At 45.4% G+C, this 15204-nt stretch overlaps 2 long non-coding RNA genes across 2 annotated transcripts; one reads left to right on the top strand and one right to left on the bottom strand.

The window, feature by feature from the left end:
• Positions 1-3722: 3722 nt before the first annotated feature.
• LOC308569791 lies at positions 3723-6583 on the bottom strand. Its single transcript, XR_014000857.1, has 2 exons — positions 6452-6583; positions 3723-4037 (listed from the first exon to the last, which is right to left on the bottom strand). It is a non-coding gene; the product is annotated as an uncharacterized lncRNA (long non-coding RNA).
• Positions 6584-6587: 4 nt separating this feature from the next.
• Positions 6588-14763, top strand: LOC308569795. Its single transcript, XR_014000861.1, has 3 exons — positions 6588-6652; positions 13304-13473; positions 14502-14763. It is a non-coding gene; the product is annotated as an uncharacterized lncRNA (long non-coding RNA).
• The last annotated feature ends 441 nt before the right edge of the window (positions 14764-15204 follow it).

Genomic DNA, 15204 nt, shown 5'->3' with positions numbered 1-15204 from the left:
ATAATAATTTTAAAAAATAGCAGCACAGCACTATTTAGAAGCCCTTTCCTTAATAGAACAGTCAGTCGCCAAAAGCCTGTGGAAATAAAACAGTCTCCACTTGCCATCTCACCGCAGACCACTTCTCAGGCACTGCTACCCTCGGAACAAGGTGCAAGTCACCAGATCCCACCAGACACCACCACAGTCTCTGGACAGGCAAAAACACATCTCCTTCTCAAAGAGAAAAGCAATCCACCCATGTTCCCAGATGTAGGCCAGGGTGGGTATCCTTATTCCATCTCAAGGTCCGCATTCCCCCCTGGGCAATCCTCTGAAGGCCACATGCCAGTGGTGGGAGGAGCCAAAGACAAAAGTGGGCGGGGCAACCAAAGTCAACGTTGTCTTTGAGTTTCTGCACATGCAAACTCCCTGCTCTCTTTCCTCCACCCAGGGGAGCAAGAGGCATCATCAGAGGTCAAAAAACATTCTCCAGGTAAAAACACTTGGGTGGAAAGGAGGACCAGTGAGGGGCATGGTGTGAGGAAGTTGGGGGGGTTGGAGAGCATTCTGAGGGCCTGGAGGTCTGTATTTGGCCCCTGAACCAGAGGCTCCTCACCTGTGGCAAAGAAGCAGAAGCAGAAGAAGCAGAAGAAGCAGAAGAAGCAGAAGAAGCAGAAGAAGAAGAAGAAGAAGAAGAAGAAGAAGAAGAAGAAGAAGAAGAAGAAGAAGAAGAAGAAGAAGAAGAGGAGGAGTTTGGACTTGATATCCCGCCTTTCACTCCCCTTAAGGAGTCTCAAAGCGGCTAACAATCTCCTTTCCCTTCCTTCCCCACAACAAACACTCTGTGAGGTGAGTGGGGCTGAAAGACTTCAGAGAAGCGTGACTAGCCGAAGGTCACCCAGCCATTGCAGGTGGAAGAGCGGGGAAGCGAACCCTGTTCACCAGATTACGACTCCATCGCTCCTAACCACTATACCATGCTGGCTCTCTGCACTTCATCAACCAACAGACTAATAATAATAATAATAATAATAATAATAATAATAATAATTTATTATTTATACCCCTCCCATCTGGCTGGGTTTCCCCAGCCACTCTGTGCGGCTTCCAACAGAATATTAAAATACAATAATCTATTAAACATTAAAAGCTCCCCTAAACAGGGCTGCCTTCAGATGTCTTCTAAAAGTCTGGTGGTTGTTCTTCTCTTTGACATCTGGTGGGAGGGCGGGTGCCACTACCGAGAAGGCCCTCTGCCTGGTTCCCTGTAACTTGGCTTCTCGCAGTGAGGGAACCGCCAGAAGGCCCTCGGAGCTGGACCTCAGTGTCCGGGCAGAACGATGGGGAAGTCTTTGCTTGGTGGAAAGGAACTCTGCACATGCTCAGAGGCAGCAAGATCTAGGGCCAGGTTCTCCCCCCCACACACACAAAACCAAAAGTGGCAGGCCTGGAAAGAACCCTGAAGGTAGCAGGAGGAGAAATGAGTTTGTGACAGCTCCCCACCCCCTTTCCCTTCCGCACCACTAGCAAGTCACCAGCAACATGAGATTAATTGCCGTGACAAAACTAACCACGCTGGCATAGACATCTGTCATCCTGGCTGGGGCTGCGGGTCTGAAGCCAGATTGAACGTGACTGAGGGTGTCGTAGGTGGTAAGATGCCTCTGGAGCAGCAGAAGGAAGTGCTATCATTCCATGCGCCTTGCTCAGGGAAGGGAGATCAGGAGGAAAACAAACCTTAGTCGGCTTAGAAATTTTATAAAGCTTCCCTGTTTGATCTGTCTTGCCACAGACAAGGCAGGAGGTGTTCACACACACATGCGCGTGCATAGGGATGTATATTATTGGGGGGGGGGGAGTGGAATCTGAACAAAATACACTACCATCTGTCCAATAAATCTGACATAATAAATATGTCATTTTACTTAACTAGTGTTCAAGAGAAATAGACAGAGCTAAAGGAATCAAGAGAGCGTTTGGTTTAAAGCACGCACACACACACACACACACACACACACACACACACGAACGCACCCTCTCAAGACGGCAAAATTAAAGCAATCAATCAGGGCCTCTCAAAATGTTGACATCACTTGGAATAATATTTTATTGTCAGCTATTGATTGGATCCCGCAGCACCAAATTGCAAACAATGAATTCTGGCATTCTCTAAACAAGAAGCGCCACTGGAATAACTTATGCTGAAACCTTGCGTGTGCTCTCTGCGCGTTTGGCAAGACCGGGGTGGGGAGTTAAACAAAAAACCAGTTCTCAAAGTGTTCTGCTTCTCGCTCGCTTTTATGTGGAGCTCCTTGTCAGTAGGTTAGCCAAGAGAAACCTTTGCTCCCGATTTCTCCCCATCTTTCTGTTCTTGAGATTGGATCTTTTTTTGTTCAATGGGTTTATTAGGCCACATCCAAAGTATGCATGAGTGGAAAGCCAGTTGGGCAACCAACCTTTCTCCCCTCCCCCAACAGACCCCTTCGCCACCCAAATCTATGGTCAGAGTGTGTGATGTTCATTCTAACAGCACAGGCTGTGTTGGACCTGCTCACAGGTCCTTGTATGATCAGTTGGTCCTGGCAAGTATTAACCACGCTCAACTCCAACCTGATAATTGCCACCTGCCCAGATTTTAACTTGTCTGAATTAATTTTGAGATGTATTGTGCTAGGCAAGCAATGTTGGGAAGGAAAGATTCCATTAACGGTGTCTCCGAAAAAATGTACACATCACTTGGGAAGACAGGTGAACTAATGTCAGTGTACTGGAAGAAGAAAAGATCACTAGTGTTGAAGCAATATTCTTCAACATCAACTTTGTTGGACTGGTCATGTTGTGAGGATGCCTGATGATAATCTTCCAAAGCAACTACTCTATTCTGAATTTAAAAATGAAAAGCATAATGCTGGTGGTCAACAGAAGAGGTTCAAAGACTCTCTCAAGGCAAATCTTTAAAAATGTAGCATAAACACCAACAACTGGGAAACACTGGCCTGCGAGTGCTCCAACTGGAGAACAGCCTTTACCAAAAGTGTCATGGGCTTTGAAGACACTCAAACTCAGGACGAAAGGGAGAAACGTGCTAAGAGGAAGGTATGTTTGGCAAACCCTCACCGTGATCAACTCCCACCTGGAAACCTATGTCCCCACCGTGGAAGGATGTGTGGATCCAGAATTGGCCTACACTGTCATTTATGGACTCACTGTTAAAACTGTGTTTATGGAAGACAAGTTTATTTGGCTACGAGGGATTGCCAAAGAAGAAGTAGTAGTAGTTGGGAAGGAAAGTTGTTTTCATTTGATTGGCAAAAGTTGCTTCTCAAGGAAGCTGCTAAGGGTGGCAGTCGTTGAGTGTGTGCATTTGGACATGGCATCTCTTAAAATTCAGCTCCGAGATGCTGCTGGTGACGAGCATTCCCAGGACAACTGAAAATCAATGGCAGCCCCCAAGAAAAGGGCTCCAAGATGTAATTAGCCAACACACACATTCCTAACCCAAACATCACTGCGGATGAATGGGAAGCAGCTCCCGGTATCCCTTAGCTACATCTGAACCCCTTTGACCCTAATTCTCCCCTCCCGCCTGTGAATCGATGATCCCAGCCTTGCGAAGGCGACCTTCGCACGTTAATTCTCCAGCTATGAAAGGGTCCCTCTCTGGGCAGCTGATTCTAGGGAGAGAAATTAGTAATTCAAATGGGAACAAAGACTAATCCACCGATTCGAAAGCTCCGGACTGAATTTTCTAACATTTATTTTAACCAAGGAGAGGACGGCACTTGCATTTGACCATCTTAACAGGTCGATTCGTTATGCAAGACCTCCCCCGAGAAAGGGCCCTGGTGATCATTCAGCACAGCAGCAGGAAAGGAAGACTCTGGGAAGGCAGAGTGCAAAGGAGAAGAGGGCTGGAGAAGAGGAGAAATCTGTCTCTTTTTCTAGGGTGGTACCCAAACTTGACGAAACGCTGTTGGATGGAACAGATGGCTGTGTGGGCAGAGTATATGGCAGGATGTTGTGTGCAGATTCTGACTCCAAAGGTTACAGAAGTGCTGCAGGGGGAGGGAAGAAGGAGAGAGATTCACTTCAGCAAATGGACAAATCTCACAAAACACACTGGAGGCTTTTTAAACAGAGGTTGGGTGGCCATCTGTCAAGGATTTTTTAGTTCGGCTTCCTTGCATTGCAGGGGGTTGGGCTAGATGACCCACTGGGTCCCTTCCAACTCTGCGATTTTGTGATTCAACATTAAATTTAATTTGAATCCTCTTTGCAGGATAACCGCAGGAATAGGGGCCTTTGTAAAAAAATGTTATTCAATTTGTATTGTTTTACAATGTATTGCATGGTTGGTTTCCATTCTTTTACTTTTCTCCCCCCCCCCCAAAAAAAAATATTTTTTATTTGTGTAACACTCACAAAAAACGGGTTTCAGGATATAAAAGTACATCCTGAAGAAAAAAGATAGATAGCAATAAAACCAAATAAAAGAAACAAATCTATTATAAGGGCACCAACAACTCTTACTAGACACTGTGCTTCTGTTGATGCAGCCTAGAATAGCATCGGCCTTTTTTGCTGCCGCATCACACTGCTGACTCGTGTTAAGTTTGTGGTCCACTAAGACCCCTAGATCCTCTTCACATGTATTGCTGGCAAGCCGGGTGTCCTGAATCTTCAAAGATTCAGCTTCACTGGATGTCCCCGAGGTCTAGTGTCATGGGGAGGGGGGAGGGACTTTTTCTCTATCTATTCTCTCCATGCCATTCATAATGTGTGAAGCACACATTACTCAATCCTCATTTGTAGTTCTGGTGAACACAAAGGGCCATAAAACCTATCATGTTATCAGTACCTAAAACCTTCTCAATACCTCCTTGTCCTTTTGCCCTCATTATAACTAGATCTCTCCCTTGTTCCTGCCCTGAAGACCGGATTTTCTGGATGGTCCTGAATTAGCAGTCAGCAATTAAATGGCAACGCACAGTGGCGTAGCGTGGGGGGTGCAGGGGGGGCCGGCCGCACCGGGCGCAACATCTGGGGGTTAGGGTTAGGGGGCGCAAATCCACGGGTTAGGGGGCGCAAATCCACGGGTTAGGGGGCGCAAATCCACGGGTTAGGGGGCGCAAATTACTTGCCTTGCCCCGGGTGCTGACAACCCACGCTACGCCACTGGCAACGCAACCCAGATAATAGAGAATTTGTAGGCCGGTGGAATGGGCAGTCGAGATGCACTGAACTTGGAAATTTCAGCCCGAGCGGAAATGTATCAGCCATGCTAGGGCAATCTGAAGAGAAGGTTCCTTGGATGAAAGCAAACTCTGGTGGATTGAAGTGCCCTCTGGTGGGGATGGTTTGGAACCTGCCGCATTCAAGCCTTTCCTCGCCCTTGATTCTCACTGGGTTTTGTTTTATTTTAGGGATTCCCCTGTCTTCCATCATCTGTCATGCACAATGTGAGAGAACGGCGGCTTGGAATGCAGGAGAGAGAAGGCAGAGGCGGCGCGAACAAGCTGCTGCCATAACAGTACGTCCTCGCCACCGACACGCTTCCAAAATGCAGAGCCCTAACACGACACTAAAAGCTACCCCATAGCACACGGCACAAGTTCACATGAAACCGCTCAGTGAAATCTTGAAGGCCTCAAACTTGCAAGTTTGTTTTTATATAATGATAATGATTTATACCCTGTCCATCTGGCTGGGTTTCCCCAGCCACTCTGGGCAGCTCCAAATAGAATATTAAAAAACAGAATAAAACATCAAACATTAAAAACTTCCCTAAACAGGGCTGCCTTCAGATGTCTTCTAAAAGTCAGGTAGTTGTTTATTTCCTTGACATCTGAAGGGAGGGTGTTCCACAGGGCGGGGGCCACTACTGAGAAGGTCCTCTGCCTGGTTCCTTGTAACCTCACTTCTCGCAGGGAGGGAACCGCCAGAAGGCCCTCGGAGCTGGACCTCAGTGTCTGGGCTGAACGATGGGGGTGGAGACGCTCCTTCAGGTATATAGGACCAAGAGGCCATTTAGGGCTTTAAAGGTCAGCAGCAACACCGAGAGGTGCCACACACGCAATGCAAGGAATATGCAGAAATCACACCCTCAACTAAAATATCTCGGGAATATCTGGCCGCACGTCAGATTAAGCCAAACAGCCTTAGAGGTATTGCACATGGGCCAAGCTGAGGCCCACACAGGTCCTAATTTAGCCCACAAGGCTGTTTCCCTCAAGCCACCCCACACCTGATGCCCTATGGCACAATGTGGGGGGGGGGTGTGGAGTTCGTACGGAGCCCCCAATTGTCTCACGAACTATCGACCCGTACACCACTAATCTGCTGCCACCAACCAGGTCCTCCCCGCTAAATCACTTAGTCTCAGTCAGGTTCTTAAGTTAACAAAGAAGAGTGTAGTTTATTGCAGACACAAATAAACTTCAACTGCATTCAAAACGTTGTTACTCTTTACCTTCTTAGTCTTATTTTTATCCTGCCTCTAACTCTTCTACCTCCGCTCACACAAGAACCCACTGCACCAACTGTCTCTCTATTTCCAACTGCCTGCCAACTGCTTTTCCAACTGCCTTTCCAAACCAACCAACCCACTAAAACCAACCAACTAACCACCAACAACTAACTCAAACCTCAGGCTAAGCCCTTTTATAAACAGGTAGGATCCGCCTCTGGCTTTTCTATTGGTCTACCTATTAACTCTTTCTCTCCCCCTGTACAGACATTTTCAAACAAACGGGCAAACGCAAGTAAAGACATGTCTGCAAATGAAACATTGGGAGACTCAATGTGTGCTTCGGATGGTTCCTTGGCAAGTGGGGCAGACTGCAAATCCCCACTGGGACCAGCTACGCTCAGGGGATCCTGGCCAGGAACTCCCAGGCTAAGCTGATCCCTGCCAAATGTCTAATAAGCAGCCTTTTGGGGGATAATAAGCCCTAGATAAAGAAGGTTGGTTGCCGAAGAATTGATGCTTTTGAATTATGGTGCTGGAGGAGATTCTTGAGAGTCCCATGGACTGCAAAAAGATCAAGCCTCTCCATTCTGAAGGAAATCAGCCCTGAGTGCTCACTGGAAGGACAGATCGTGAAGCTGAGACTCCAGTACTTTGGCCACCTCATGAGAAGATAAGACTCCCTGGAAAAGACCCTGATGTTGGGAAAGATGGAGGGCACAAGGAGAAGGGGACGACAGAGGACGAGATGGTTGGACAGTGTTCTCGAAGCTACCAGCATGAGTTTGACCAAACTGTGGGAGGCATGACTAAACGACTAAACAACAACAACAACATACTGTGCCCTGAAGCTGCTCTCTTTGGCCCTTGTTGGGTGTGCTTCATCTTGGAGAGCTGACCCATAAGAAACTTTGGATGCATGAAGCAAGTGGCTGTCACGTTACCTTTACAAAATGTTGGGAGTGCCAAATTTTCTGCACACCTACGTTATACAAGCCACAAATATTAGTGCATTATGGCAGCTTCCTAAATTCCAGATGCTCTTGCTGCCCCATTCCTGTAGGGCTTGTTGTGGTTGTTGTTTAGTCATTTAGTCGTGTCCGACTCTTCGTGACCCCATGGACCAGAGCACGCCAGGCACTCCTGTCTTCCACTGCCTCCCGCAGTTTGGTCAAACTCATGCGGGTAGCTTCGAGAACACTGTCCAACCATCTCGTCCTCTGTCGTCCCCTTCTCCTTGTGACCTCCATCTTTCCCAACATCAGGGTCTTTTCCAGGGAGTCTTCTCTTCTCATGAGGTGGCCAGAGTATTGGAGCCTCAGCTTCAGGATCTGTCCTTCCAGTGAGCACTCAGGGCTGATTTCCTTCAGAATGGATTGGTTTGATCTTCTTGCAGTCCATGGGACTCTCAAGAGTCTCCTCCAGCACCATAATTCAAAAGCATCAGTTCTTTGGCGATCAGCCTTCTTTATGGTCCAGCTCTCACTTCCATACATCACTACTGGGAAAACCATGGCTTGAACTATCTGGACCTTTGTTGGCAAGGTGATGTCTCTGCTTTGGAAAACTAACTCTCCTTCTCTAAATGCTGCAATTTCTTCCTGCCATACCCGTTGCCCCATCAGTCACCTAACCTAAGCATTGGCAATTGTATTTTATGATACCGAACACTGCCATGAATTGCAGATTCTGTATGTCTGGAACTAATTCTTAGGAGAGGAGGAAGGTTCATCCAGTGGCATTTAAGTGCAGGACTGAACGGAACGTCCATTGTTCAACTGATGAAGGACTATGGCTGTGGCATGAATTTTAAAGGGACTTCGCGATAACTTTTACTCGCTGCGATAAATGCATGCACTTGTGATGCAGCCAGACATGGGCGTAGCCAGGATTTTTTGTCGGGGAGGGCAGAACTGACATGTCGGTATTTCTATTGTTTTACTTGATCTGGGGGGAGGGCAGCTGCCCTCCCCTGCAATGCCCATGCAGCCAGAACCCACCCCCAAATCATACAGTTAGAGGACTATCAAAAAGAAATAAGATTGCAAAAGAAAGGGGAAACAACATTATATTATTACTTCTTGTAATTTTTGTTTTTATTATTATTTAGATTGCTTACTTGCCCTTCACCATAAGCTCCCAGGGTGGGTTGCTACAATGGAAAGATGAGATAGTAAAATTAGTGAAAAGGACACATTAAGAGTGCCTCTAGTGCAATTTTAAAATCGGTTAAAATAAGATACCCCAAGAAAGAGAAGGGAAATATCAAATGATCACAACAGTAAGCCCCAGGAAAAGGAAAATCCTCAGGGAGGATGCAGTTGGTAAAGCATGGATCTCTTAATCTCAGCGTTGTGGGTTCGTGCCTGATGTTGGGCAAAAGATTTCTGCACTACATGGGGTTTGGACTAGATGCCCCTCATGGTCCCTTCCAATTCTACAATTCTATGCTTCTATGAACACCCCTGTATAACAGGAGCAAGGAATCCCTTTCCCCCTAGGGCTCAGCTCCCCACGGAAAGTGGCTGGGGTCACATGGCCAAAGTGGGTGGAGTCAAAGACTAAAGTATGTAGGCTTATGATGCCCACCACTAACTCCCCCCCTTTTTTTTTAGCTGCTAACTACCCATAACGCTTCTCCCTCTAATGGTTCCTCGGTAGAGAAGGCAAAGGGGCCAATTTTAAGCTGTTCAAGAAAGCCACATGAAATATACTCGGAGTCGAGAGTGGATGTCATGCTCTTTATTCAGCTCATAGTGGTGAGGAGGAATGGAAGTTCCCCCAGAATGTCTGCTTTATATACATTATTTATACAATGGGCCCCACGTGATTGACTAATTCCGGGATTCTCCTGTAGGCCAATCAGGTTGCGGATTCACTTCCACCTGGAGCTGGATTGGGTGGCTCCTGTGGACCAATCAGACCGCTGCATTCCAAATCCTATTGTTCTAGGACCAATCAGACTGCTGCATTCTGAATCCAATTGTTCTAGAACCAATCAGACTGCTGCATTTTGGATCCTATTCAACTCAGTACATAACACCACAGTAGGTTCCTTCAAACTTCAAAGACTTTAATTTCCCCATAGCTTTGCTCAGCGGGCAGGACTCTGGCAGCGATTATTAGGCTGAGGGATGTAAAGACTTGGTCAAACTCTGGGGACTCTGCTAGATGAACATCTGCCCTTCCTGGGAGTTCTCCCAGATCCAACAGAGCCAAACTCCGCTTGTGTCAGCCAGAGCTTGCATTCTGCCCTATTATTTGGAGCCTGAACCATCTCGCTGGCCAGATTCCAGCTGAAGGTCAGTGAATACTTGCCAGTTCCGGCTTAACATGCTGCAGGCCCATAGCCTGGTTGGAACAGGACAGTATCCTGGCAACTGAGAGTGACAGCAGCCTGCAAAATTCAGTTTGCCAGCCCTGTGTGTCAAGATGGGCACCTGCGCACATCTGACCAACCGGATCTTATGAATGTAGGTATTTTAAGGATGCAATGATAAATAGTAAAATATAACATCAGTCGTATACCCAGGACTGGAAACCAGAGCTCCCATTTCCAAAAAGTCACTTTGGAGGGACTCTTTGGCTTAATTGCGAACAGTTATAGTAGATGCGCTAACCTAAGTCTAAATTTGTTATTGACCTAACCAGACACACGGTTTGTAAATAATTTTTTTATTTTAATTTAATTTACAAGCGTAGAGTTATAAGAATACCAAATAAATAACCAGATTTTGAGATTTCTCTGAATCTCCAGACTTCCCCCATCTCCTCCATGGATCTTATTGTCAGCATTTTCAACTGCATATTGTTTCATAATCCCATGTTTTGTATCTATCCATATTGTCCATAGTGATTGTTACAAGTGTTATTAAATATTGCTAATGTTTTCATCTGCTTACATTGGTCTCCTAAATAAATTATATTTTTTTCCAATTCTTTCTTAAAGTTTTTGTCTTCTTGGTTCCTGAGCTTTCTGGTCGGTTTTGCCATTTTGGCATAGTCTATCAGCTTGGTTTGCCATTCCTCTCTGGTGGGGACCAGAAACATGGTTTGCATTGTCAAACTGAATTCTTCTGGTGTGGCTGGATGCATTTTCTCCAGTCTGTAATTCTTGCAGTTGTTTGTTTGCTTTGTAGAATAAATAATATATAATAAATAACAAATAATGGCTTTTTTTCAGCAGTTCTGGCACTTCTCAAGTGGGTACCATTGCCATTATAAGAGAATGAGGGAGGTGTTCATGGTGAGTTCAGCCACCTGTTTTTCTAGAAAAATAGCACTAATAATAATAATGATGATAATAATACTTTTTATAGTGTGAACTCACTGTGTGCCCCGCTACACCGATTCCTGTTTACCTCCCTCATTATTTACTCCAAACTTCAAATTATCACAGTGCTTTCTGGACATTCTCTGAAGGTGTCACAATAAATTAGGTTGCCTTCTGCTATTGCTGTCCCCAAGCTCCGCACCTGATCAGTCCATGCCAACATATTGGCCTGCTATCTATGAATACTGTGAAGTAAACTGAATAGAGCAAGGAGGGAGGAAAATCCTTTTTAATAGATCTGTATCCCTTGCCAATGGTGATGTCAATATCCTTTTATGTTAACCATTTTGGCAAAAACTCCCATCCGAGAATCTAGGGGAAATGGAAATAAACCAAGCCGGTGCCTTGAAGCATAATTTCTCTGCCCTACCTTCAGTTAGAGTTGGGGGAGAAATTCAATTCAGTTTGCATTTAAAGGCGAACCTACCTAATTCACACTTTCCAAAACAATACAGAAACTGAAATGCTGCCATCCTTCAAAATTCGCAATGCAGTTCTGCAGCCAAGCAATGTGTACAAAAACCCATACACTTGGGTTGGGTCCAAGTATGTATGGAAATGCATTTAATTGTGAAAGTAACATATAGAAATTCATTATTTGCTTTGTGCCAATATGTATACAGTGGTACCTTGGGTTAAGAACTTAATTCATTCTGGAGGTCCATTCTTAACCTGAAACTGTTCTTAACCTGAGGTGCCACTTTAGCTAATGGGGCCTACCACTGCTGCCGTGCTGTTGTCGTGCGATTTCTGTTCTCATCCTGAAGCAAAGTTCTTAACCTGAGGCACTATTTCTGGGTTAGCAGAGTCTGTAACGTGAAGCGTCTGTAAGCTGAAGCGTCTGCAACCCGAGGTACCACTGTATTCGGCAAAACTGCATTCAGAAGTATGTCTGTTAGGAGAAATTCACACTAAAATGCTGATGAGTTTTAATGAGGCCTCTTTAAAAACAACAACACTCAAACCAATGAAGAAATGCGGAGAACTGTGATTGGAAAAATGAGAAACTGCAAGATTCCAAAATTGTTAAGATTTACTAATCCTTACCTCTAGTGCATGCATATTATAGTATGTTGAGTCAAGACTACTGTTTTGTTGAGCCTTTGGTCTGGATTACATAGACATTGTTTGTGTTTTGTTTTGTTTTGTTTTGTTTTGTTTTGTTTTGTTTTGTTTTGTTTTGTTTTGAAATCTATCCCACCTTTCCAAAAAAAGCCCAGAGTTTCCTTCTCTTTGGTGCTTTGATCATTCTGCTTGTGCTGCTGACTGCACTTAATCCGCTGTTCCAATTTCTGTTGCTTATTTAGTTGTCCCGCTGTTGTGTTCTCCTGTGTATATAATTTTCTCCTTCAGCTGCATTATTTGGGTGTGTTTCACCCAAATCCCCCAGGGCTGCAATAGGAAGGAAAGCCCTTGACTGTATTTGCAAATGCACCTCTTCTTGTTCTGGCACAGTGCCATTACGCTGAGTTTCTTAGCGGTCAGGAAACAGGAAAAAAGAGCACTTATTCCTGCTTCCTAAGCACTAAGATGTCAGGTGAAATAGCAGTGCACCTGAAGGAGAAGAGGCATGTCTCCAACGTAAGTCGAAGGCAAGAGAAAGAGGAGGGCTGGCAGGTCACCTGAAGTGGTTTTGAAGGCCAGACGTAGCCTAAGGTTCCATGGGATCGCTAGCCCTGAAGTGAGTCATGGGCAACTCACCACTGTCAGGAGCAATGCCCCAATGCCTTCTACATGCACTGCTTCAGGAAGATTTGGGGTGTCACAAGGCAGTGTGTTCTCCCAAGCCCACATTCCCAGCATGTTCGCACTCCTGTCTCAGCGAATTCTACACTTACTTGGTACTGTCCACAGAATGGAAGACCAGAAGGATGTGCTCTTCGGAGAGCTGGCTTCAGGCACCAGGCCCATTGGCAGACCAACTCTGAATTACAAAGATGTCTGCAAGCGCGACAAGAAGGCTGGCAACACCGACCCCGCCCTGTGGGAATCTCTTGCAGGTGACAGCAGTGCCTGGAGGCAGACAGTCAAACTCTGTATCCACAGCAGTGACCAGAAGAGTAATGACCACTGGGAGGAGCGCAGAGAGACGAAACCCATCTGCAGCAGCACAACCGGACAGATTGTGGAAGAGACCTACACTATGGAGGATGGCCAAGGCACAGTCTGACCCACTCCTTCGGTAATCCTCACAGAACTCTAGCCCAATGGCTGCCATTAATTTGATTTTGAATTGATTTTAGAATGAATTGATTTTAGAATGCATTTCAATTAATTGCTTGTGATTTTATGCCAATTGTGTTACTTTTATTGTTGTTAGCTGCTCTGAGCCCGGCTGGGGAGGGCGGGATATAAATAAATTATTATTATTATTATTATTATTATTATTATTATTATTATTATTATTATTAGCAGACAATGCAAAGGAGCTCTGCCAGAGATCCTGGGGAGCTGTGGCCAGCAGAATAAACAATCCTGGACTAGTCTTTTACTTTCTCAACCATCCCTGTCTTCCTCTCTAGGAGACCGAGACGCCAGTGAAAACCCGACTCCTGGGCTTTACCAGTTCTGTTGAAGGGGCAACTGTACCCCGGCCACAATCAAAACTACTCCAGGACTTCAAAGATGGGTGTGACACTGCTCTGGTCTTCAGCTGGTGGGTTGCTGTTCTATAGACGTGGTTGTTCCCAAGGTAGGAAACCTGTGGCTCTGTTTTTAATCCTATTCCTTGTAGTTTTACCGTGTCATGGGAAATCCATCTCCATGCCCAGGCTAAATACATACAGATGGCTCAGTTGCTGTGAAGGCATGGATAGGATTACTGCAAAATCGGGAAACCAATGAGAAGACTGTATTGAGAGTAATTAGAAACATAGTTCATCATTATTAGGAGAAGCAGTGGTGAATGTTAGGCTAACGTGTTCCCCTCTCATTTTTGCTTCTTCCTTCATGTGTGAAGGGAAGAAAGTAGCCCAGGTTGAGAGAGCTCCTACTTCATGGAAAACCACTGTTTTCCATTCTCAACAAATGAGGGTTTCTGCAAACCATAGTTTGCTCTCAAACCTGGATCCCAAACCATATATGAAGGAAGTGGGGTGGGGGAGCCCAGACCTCACCACTGTTCATTCTTGCAATGATAAACGATGGTTTGCCAAAACATCTGATTGCATTGAATGCCAAAATGTTCTGAAGCCCATGATATAATGGAACCACAGATATTAAAACACATTCATAAAAAACACCAATGGTGCTTATCACACTGACCAACTGAGAGAGCAGTGCACTACAGAAGTGAGTGCCAATTTTGGTTCAGCAAACAGATTTTCGAAGAAAACCCACTCCTTGGGGCTAATATAATGGAACCGATTCCGTCCTGTGGGCTTTTGCACATGACTAATAGTAACACGTAGCTTAATCTGCTTGTGTTTGCTGTAGGAAACTCAGTCTAACAAGCTCTGTTTTGTCATATTAAAAATAAACCGATGAAACAATTTGTCAAACCCCTAAGGCAAAATGTTCATGAAGCCACTAAGGATTTCGGAGAACTTCTTTTGATCAAATGACCTTTTACTGGCAATTAATCCTAAAGTAAATAAAATGGTGGTAGAGTTAGAGAGACCAAGTGATCAGCCAGTGCACAGAGCTTCTTTTTAATTATTATTTTTTGCACAGATCAGGGAACATAACCCATCTGTGACCTTTAAAATGACTCTTAAGCAGATCTTGCCTGTCGTTCCAAATTGTGCGGTCAGCTGGTGATGTGGATGTGATGTTCACAAGGGAGCAGGAGCAGACCATCAAAATTGACATCAACCCTCTTAACAGGAATAGCTCCATCTTCATCTTCCAGGAACCTGAGAGGACTAAGTTACGTGCAATGCAAGTTATATTACCAAATCCAAACAAACCAAATAAATGGATAGCATTTCCTAACCAGTCGTTTCCCTAAGTTCACTGCATTTCAACATTAGTTTATGATTCAGCACACACACACACCCCAAGTTCTCATGAAACTTCCTCAATATTTGTGCAAATTTATCCCTCTATCACATGTGGCGCTGTGGGTTAAACCACAGAGCCTAGGACTTGCCGATCAGAAGGTTGGTGGTTTGAATCCCCGCGACGGGGTGAGCTCCCGTTGCTCGGTCCCTGCTCCTGCCAACCTAGCAGTTCGAAAGCACGTCAAAAATGCAAGTAGATAAATAGGTACCACTCCAGTGGGAAGGTAAATGGCATTTCCGTGCACTGCTCTGCTTCACCAGAAGTGGCTTAGTCATGCTGGCCACATGATCTGGAAGCTGTATGCCAGCTCCCTTGGCCAGTAAAGCGAGATGAGCGCCGCAACCCCACTGTCGTCCACGACTGGACCTAATGGTTAGGGGTCCCTTTACCTTTACCTTATCCCTCTATAGACATTTTGTAC

This window comes from Podarcis bocagei (genome assembly GCF_964188305.1).
Source record: "Podarcis bocagei genome assembly, chromosome: 12".
Lineage (NCBI taxonomy): Eukaryota > Metazoa > Chordata > Lepidosauria > Squamata > Lacertidae > Podarcis > Podarcis bocagei.
Note: the sequence above shows the minus strand (reverse complement) of the source record. Positions and strands in the feature narration are given on the sequence as shown.